Below are 9056 nucleotides of genomic sequence, written 5' to 3'. Positions count from 1 at the left end.
TAAAAACAAATTAATATTCATTAATGCTAGATATAAAACACACATATCCACCATTGCTCTATTCATCTCGCGCACCCCCTAATGGAAGGCCGCGCACCCCCAGGGGTGCACGCACCCCAGTTTGGGAAACCCTGCTCTAGTGTATACTTAACCACTGTACAGTGCTACAATCAAGGGTCCATAGTGTTTAGTTGTCATTGGTTATCGATGTTCCTGTACGGGAACCAACCAAGAATAGGCAGAGTTCACTAGACTGACCTGAGAGTGAAAACAAATATACCAGTCATACCACATCACTCAACATAACACTAATGCATGTAGGGGCCATGTTTTGGCCCGGCCTTGGATAAAAAAGCCACCTTCTTGTCCCCCTCTCTCTCTGGGTGTGGTAAAACTGAACACCTTTGTCTTCCAGTGTCGCCTTCCCTTTTAGAATGTTTTTAAACTAGTATGTGCACATGTTTAAAGGGGCATTCCATCGGTGGAGACATGAATATGTATTGAAAGTAGGACACATATGTAGTAGAATAGTAGCATACATTTCTAATTGGTGCCTTCTTGGCCAAGAAAAGGCAGAAAATTACTTTTTAGTACTTGTGGATTTGTGACAACAATCCCCATAATGCATTGCAATGCTCAAGTTCCACAGGCCACAGCCAGGCAGCTCTGCCAGTGACTTACTGGAGCCTCAATGCCAGTGATTTCAGAAGCACTGGCACACTGATCTGTGATAGGTCTGTTAGCACATTAGGCTAAACACCCTATGGGAGGGGTTAAAAGGGTGGGAAAAAGGCTTGTAGTGTCAACAGAAATCCACCTCTCTTACAATTCCTCCTACAATGATGCAAAATGACGATTTTTACATCATTGTAGGAGGAAGTGTTAAGAGGTGAATACGGATTTCTCCTGTCTCAGGGGGAATTGAGAGAGTGTTGCACGACCAATCAAAAGTATGACTGGGTGTCTAACAATGGAGAGCCTAATGCAAATGGTTGGAGTGTCCCTTTAAGTGGGTATATAATATGGGTGTATGTTGCATTAAATGATCTGGTATGGATATCTTGTATGTTATGTTGCACGTATGACTGCACAGTCAATAACTCCTGAATCATGATTAATGATCTTGTATTGGCTAAGCAACCCACCGATAAACACTCTCTCTCACACACACACGCACACACACACACACACACACACACACACACACACACACACACACACATGTACACACACACACACACACACACACACACACACACACACACACACACACACACACACACACACACACACACACACACACACACACACACACACACACAAACGATCTTATCCCATGTTCCTCATGACTGGATGGCTGGCTTGCTGGCTGAATGAAATCGATGCCTGGCAACATACAATTACCCATGAGCCTCTTTGTTTCAACGCTAACGACTCACGGAATAGACAGAGAGGTCCCTAACAAATGAGTCCCTCTCCATCTCCCCTAAAGCCACTTGGTCTCACACGTCTACCCCGACATTCACACACACACACACACACACACACCGACACACACACACCGACCCCCCCCCCCCCCCCCCCCGCCACCCCCCACCCACCCACACACACACACACACACATACATCCCTCCTTATATTTTCATTTAAGTTCAATCACATGCTCTTTAACTTTTATATAGTCCCCATCTCAGAGCCGTCCACTTCAATTACATTCTTGTTCGATTTAGTGTCCTTGCTTTACGACAGCACACAAAAGTGTTAATTTAAACTGTTTTTTTTTTTTTTTTCGTGTGTGAAGCACAAATAGAAAAGCGTAATTCTGCAATCCAATGCAAAATGAGATAGGTGCAGTGTTAGAACTGAGATATTTTTTTTTCCTGAGTTTTCCAGAGTCAATGTTGCCACGAGAGTGACCATGGCTGTTATCAATAATTATTATATGGTTGTGACGTCATCGGTCGAATGCTCCATTCATTTCAACGGGGCTCCCCAACGTTCGCACGTCTGTTATTTTTCGATAACGGACGGGTTGGTCTATAACAGACCGCTGTCAATGGCAACAAGACTTTTCACTGCTAAAGCGACTTTTAAACAAGACTCCAAGGAGGTCTACATAACTACTTAACTACTAGGACTACTTACTGTATCATTGCAAGACTCTAATCAGCTGCGGTGATAGACAACACCTGTTGTCCTGGCTACCTAGCTGTTGCCTAGCGGTGTTCCACAACGGCACTGTTTTGTTTTGCGCAGCAACAATCTTAACATTAAATAGGCCTAAAGAAATGTCCCCGCCATGTGTAAATCATTTAAGTATATCCATATAATAAGCGGGTTAACGTTCGGCGAGTCGGTCGCTTTGTGGAATAGCAGCACTTCAGAGAGAACAAGACCCCTCCGCTCCGCGTCGGGGTCTAAAGATTCTCTCTGTCGTGCTGCTATTCCACGGTAGCGACCTTCTCGCCGATCGTTAACCCTTACTTAACACTCTTTTGATGTAACTTATGAAGTCTTTGAATGATCACCTAAATTTATGAATATGATTATTTGAAAATGCTTACCAATTGGATTAATTAGGTAGCCTATGTATTTTTACAGTCACTCTCCAGAGGCTGAGTTCTCTCTCCACAATAACAGTGAGTGTGTTTATATGCAGTTCAGTATCCCGAATGTGAGGCATATCCCGGTTATGCCAGAAAGTCAAAGAATGCGTGCACATCAGTGGCACAGGTGCTGGACCAAACGTAAGATAACTGAAAAGAAAATAAAGGTCCGCAACACTGTTAAATGCTCCCAAATATTTAATGGCACGACGTTTCGGACTAACCGTCCTTCATCAAAGTGCAACACAGAACAGGTGTAAAGGGTGTGGTATATATACATAGCGTATACATATCCCGGTTATGATCAAATTCAGGATAAGGTGTTTATATGAGCACAGAGCGTTATATCTCAGTCTCAATTCTTGGCTGTTACTGAATTCTCTTCAAATGGGTGTAGCCTTGAAACAGGGGTGTCGTTCATGGGGTTAAAGTGTGACTGAGTTACCAAGGCCCCATGTATAAAGTCTAGTTTATGAAGATATATGGCTGGAGGGGTCCATTGGAGCGGTTGTACATGGGCCCAAAATTTGCTGCTAAGCCCCTGCCTAGATACCAGCAACAGCTTTCTATGGGGAAGCCCCTTAAGGTGTTTACATGCGTCAGTATCCCGACTTCTGTCAGAATAGTCCACCTAGCATATCCTGATTGCTCTAAGTCCCAAATAAGGGCTTGTCCGGGATACTGAAGTCAGGATAAGGTCTTTGTGTTCAAACGCGAATTCGGGATACTTAATATTCTGATCATATTAGGGATACTGAACTGCATATAAACGATTTCACTGGCCCCCATGGTGTTGATTTGAGATATGTATTGAGCCTATCATCCTCCAGTGGTCTCTCTCTCCCTCCCTCCCTTCTCTCTCTCTCTCTCTCTCTCTCTCTCTCTCTCTCTCTCTCTCTCTCTCTCTCTCTCTCTCTCTCTCTCTCTCTCTCTCTCTCTCTCTCTCTGCAGTGAACGTTGGCTCATGTCCACTCTGCTTTTGAGAGGTGTGTTTTGATGTCTACCTGTTTGATGAGGACAAATACCAAGCCTTCCACAAAGAGCCCTTTCCATTGTTATGATTTGAGGTGTCTCATGAGTTGCTCATTGTCTAATGGCAGATCTTTCTCTACCGTGACAATTGGTCAATTACCGCTGGCCAGTCGGAGCCAAATGAAGGCCAATAGCTAGCAATGCTTTAGTTGAATTGTTCGAACAGAGTCCATATTTTGTCCATGAGAATTTATGACATATTGAAGGATGGGTGATGAAAACATGACAAAAACATTCCTCTAGGTCAGTGGTGTTGATTTATCTTTAACATCCCCCATTCCTAAGAGGCTGAGCTCTCTCTTCACTGACTGTTAGCAATTATCCATTTCCGCATCTTGAAGCGTTTTTGAGAGTTTTTATAGCAGAAAATACTGCAGGAAGCACATCACGGCAGCATGAGGTTGCCATGCCATCTCAGTCACACTGGGTAAAAATGTCATGTTTTGACATTTGATAGCCACCAGGACTGGCGGACAGACACCGAGACACCAGGTGACACCTGGAAATGCCAAAGACCCCTTGGACAGCAACGCCTGCTGAATTGATAATGACCCCCTTTCCTAAATGTCTAGACGTGTTGTTAATCCGAGATGGCTTGACATATGTTGAGTGGAGAGTGTTGTTTTGTTTAGTTGAGGTGCAATGTTATTGTCATTTTTAGCTCGATATGCCAGCATATCGTGTGTACTGTATGTTTATAATTGGAGAGTGTATTAGAGTGTATTTGGGCCCAGTATACGGGCTCAGTGTTGAATTAACAAGTCGTGTGCTGTCTATTTACAGTTACAGTAATGTATGGGGTGTGAGGAATGTATTCTTTCCTAGAGCTCTAACCTTGCTATGAATGTTCCATCACAAAATCTCTCAGGGTTTTATTGCTACCTTAATCAAGTGATGGATTCAATACCAATATTAATGAATAAAAAATATAACTAGCTGTCAGAATGGCTGATATTTTGACACAACGTGATCCTTGGAAATCTGTTTGACACAATTTAACACACATTTCTATTACACAGAGGCTGTTTTTTTGGACTTGTTGCACTTGGGTAGCTTATACATTAATATTTTGTAACTGTTTGATACAATACTGTACAAATGTGTAGTTGTTAGACAGTTAGCAACTTGGATGGTTGTCAATGGGACGTTGCAGTGCAAGCAACAAAGTAGCTAGCGTAGCTAGCATAGTTAGCAACTATGGTTTCGAGAAATGCTCCTCTGATGTTGAGTAGACAAGACAGAAGGTGACATGTATGAACAAAGGAGAGCAGATATTATTGGGTGGTGTATCAATGTTGAAAACCTTGCATACGAAGAGCACTAGTGTCCCATTCCTAGAGCTTGAATTGAGATTACTCACTATCTTCGCTGCCTCCTTATCTTTCTGTCTCTTTTTATCTCACTCTCAAAAACATACATCCACAGAAATTCACAAACATGAAGGGAACCTGAAGGATGAGATATGAGATATGATTTCCTTCCCTTTTTCATGATTTTTCTACAGGTCCGGGTCCAAAGGATCCAAACACCTTCTATGTAACAAAACACAAAGACCTTACAAGGGCTGCGATGGAAAGAGTGGAACATTTTTTTTCTCTTTGTTTATTCCTCAGATCAACCTGTGCCCATGTACACAAGTTAAACACACTCAACTGAGAGAGAGAGAGAGAGAGAGAGAGAGAGAGAGAGAGAGAGAGAGAGAGAGAGAGAGAGAGAGAGAGAGAGAGAGAGAGAGAGAGAGAATCTGTACCCTCCATCCATTGCTTGTTATGACTATCTTCTATGCCTGCGCTCATTGATGTGTACTTGTTTGATTATTTCTGTCTATCTTTTTTGTTTCTATTCCCATCTACCTTTTTTCTCTCTCCATCTCCCAGTCTCTTGTTCTCTCTGCTCCTTACTGTAATGAAGAGCCCTCAGCACCCTCTCCTCCTGCTATGTCTCTTAACAAGATTGTTACAATGCATGTACTCTGCAGCTCACTGAATCTCTCTCTCTCTCTCTCTCTCTCTCTCTCTCTCTCTCTCTCTCTCTCTCTCTCTCTCTCTCTCTCTCTCTCTCTCACACTCTCTCTTTCTCTCTCTCTGTCTCTGTCGCTCATATGCTCCTTTCATCTTGGCCGCTTATGCACTTCATTACCAGTGTGTGTGTGTGTGTGTGTGTGTGTGGGGGGGGGGGGGGTATATCAGTGCATATTGGTAGAAAGGGAGAGAGAATATGACCAGGTCTTATAAAATGTTTGACGATGGAGAGAGAGAGAGAGAGAGAGAGAGAGAGAGAGAGAGAGAGAGAGAGAGAGAGAGAGAGAGAGAGAGAGAGAGAGAGAGAGAGACAGACAGACAGAGAGACAGACAGACAGACAGACAGACAGACAGAGAGACAGAGACAGTGAGACAAAAATGTGGAAACAGAAAACTCATTACAAACACGACAACATTCACTTCTACATCTCATGTGGTGAGAAGACGTTTAAAAGTTTCTCAATCAAATAAGTAGGCTAATATGCTTCAATATAGAAACTTTCCTTTTTTGTTGAAATTTTTACTTCTTCTTTTTGTTTCTACTTCTAGTGTTCACATAGTCACTCAAGGAAGGAAATGTGTAATGCGCTCCAACATGAGGAATAATTACTTTATTGCATTATAATAAAAGCTGTCTCGTCCTATTTCAGACTGTGCATTTGTGCTTGTGTGTGTGTGTGTGTGCTCGTGCGTGAATGCGTGCGTGTGCACATGTGTGCATGTGTGATCTTGTTATAAAGTTTTTGTGTGAAATGCTTCCATTCGCTATTCTATAGGCCTGCGCATTTTTAATCGGCCCTTTTGCCTGATTCACTTCAATGGCGCTGTCATCCTTTCACTCAGATTTATTTTTCTCTCTTACTCTTTCCCTTTTAATTCATTATTTCCTTGTTCCCACTCGCTCACTGTTGTTCTCACATTTTTTCTCTCTCTCATTCTTCCGTTTAACTGCACTCTGTGCTCTGTACAGTACACTGTCTATTTTTGCTACATTACCTTGTCTTTCTTTGCTCACTGTCTCACTCTCTCTCTTTCTTCCTTTTCTTTTTGCTATTAACTTCCTGCCATCTCTCTCTCTGTCTCTCTCTCTCTTAGAACCCAATGCCCTGACTGCATTTGGCCCGGCAATAGTGATCAGTCCTAATCACACGTCCGTGATTGCCGGTGGAAGCGAAGCCACGTAGGAGTGCATCGCTAACGCAAGGTGAGCCATCACCCGGGGCAACCAACAATGGTGCCTCCCATGGCATTGCTTCTCATGACCTGCATCCTCAAGTTCAATCAGTCAATCTGTCAGTCAGTCAAGTTCAAACAAAGACGCGCTCAGGTTTGAATTTGTGTTCAAACAGAAAGTGATGTAAGGGAGAAGAAAAAACACAAGGTTATATAGACGACAACCTTTTTGGGATCACAGAACCTTTATACTATGACGTCACAAAATTCCTGCAATGTCCTTGAGATTTTCCATATGAAGCCATGTAGAAATATTAGATAAAACTACTTGGCTAAATATATTTTCCCTATCATACATCATAAGTTCGAATAAAGTTACTTATGAGTTTGTTTCACGAGACCTGACCCTGTTTGTGTGCCTGCTGGTGTTTGTGTGTGTGTGTGTGTGTGTGTGTGTGTGTGTGTGTGTGTGTGTGTGTGTGTGTGTGTGTGTGTGTGTGTGTGTGTGTGTGTGTGTGTGTGTGTGTGTGTGTGTGTGTGTGTGTGTGTGTGTGTGTGTGTGTGTGTGTGTGTGTGTGTGTGTGTGTGTGTGTGTGCATGTGCGCCTGGGCGTGGGCTTGTGTGTGTGTGTGTGCGTGCGTGCGCGTGTGCGTGCGCGTGTGCGTGTGTGTGTGTGCAGTTTGTACTTTTCCTCGACCTCCATGTACACATTAAGTCAGTCATTCTGAGTCTAGCTGAGACATTCTGTTCTATAGGGGAAAAGAAATAAAGTATATGTTTTACTTTAAAAAACAGCATCAGTGTTAGTCATAGCAGCTCTCTGGTCTTCTAGCATTTATTTTTTTTGACAAAATAAGTATATATGCTCTTTCCTCTCAGTTATGTTTACGCTTTGGGCCAGTGCACTCTGCCAAGAAATAAATGTCTCTTACTGATGCTGTGCACTTCGGTTTTCCTGAGGGACTGACAATTAGGGAGTGGACAGGAGGGTAGACTTATTAAATAACGTACTTATTTTCTCTACTATCTTTCTTTTGTTCTTCTTTTTCTTTTTCTTTTCTTCTTCCTCTTCTTCTTCTTCTTCTTCTTCTTCTTCTTCTTCTTCTTCTTCTTCTTCTTCTTCTTCTTCTTCTTCTTCTTCTTCCTCTCTCTCTCTCTCTCTCTCTCTCTCTCTCTCTCTCTCTCTCTCTCTCGTCTGCCATGATGAGCTACTAACAGATGGAAACCACAGAGTGGAATGGACTAGACTAGGCACTCGATGAGACAAAGCGAAATGAGACTAGCTGAGATAAGATACGTATGACATGACTTCAGAAGAGAAGATGAGACGAGACGAGACGAGACGAGACTAGAAGAGGGCACAGGGGACCACATGACATATGGAGTAGAATACTAGACATAGGGAGTGCGTTTTAATATGCGACCTTGCCTCCTCCACTTGCCTCCTCCACTTGCTTCCCGTCATGATGACATCACTGACAACAGCATTATATTTCAATATCTTGCAATAGCTCAATTGTAGAGTCTTTTTCTCATTTGCAATTGGGATGGTGAATAAAAAACAGTCCCTCAAAAGTTGCTGTGGCTAGGCTGACAGCTGGGAAACTTTATGGTTTTCTCCACGGAGGAGGGGCCAGGAGGCGGGACGAGGAGACAAGCGCAAGTGGAGGAGGCAAGGTCGCATATTAAGACGCACTGAGGGAGAGGAGACAAGGCCAGACCAGACGTTACTTTGCCTGGCTCTTGCCCACCCTGTGTAGTTCCAAGCAGCTTTGCTGGTTTTCAGGCTGACCAGAACGGAACTGCCGGCACCAGTTACTGTACATTTGGCACTAAAGTACTTATCTGCAAACCGGGCTCTATGTTCCTACCGGGCTCTGAACTTTTTCCGCACGTGACTATGTTACCCTGATAAGCCTGCTGACGGCAGTATTTTGCGGTTCACATTGCAAACCAACTTTCCCGTTTGCGAGCGCTAAGATCTGTGGTGTGAACATGACCAGAGATTCTTTAAGTATATAGAGATATGCCAATGTAATAGGTTGCTATGAGCACCTAACATGACCAGGTTCCGGTCTGCCTAAAGGGGCGTGTCATAATACTTCTAGCATTGAATAGAACAGTCCTTAGGTCTGCCTAAAGGGGGATTCCTCCCCGTCCCCCTTGCAATAATAGAACCCGGAAACAATGGGCCAATGGAAACTCTCTCTCTCTCTACTCTCTCT

This window comes from Engraulis encrasicolus, chromosome 1 (assembly GCF_034702125.1).
Source record: "Engraulis encrasicolus isolate BLACKSEA-1 chromosome 1, IST_EnEncr_1.0, whole genome shotgun sequence".
Classification (NCBI taxonomy): domain Eukaryota; kingdom Metazoa; phylum Chordata; class Actinopteri; order Clupeiformes; family Engraulidae; genus Engraulis; species Engraulis encrasicolus.
This window is presented reverse-complemented; position numbering follows the sequence as displayed.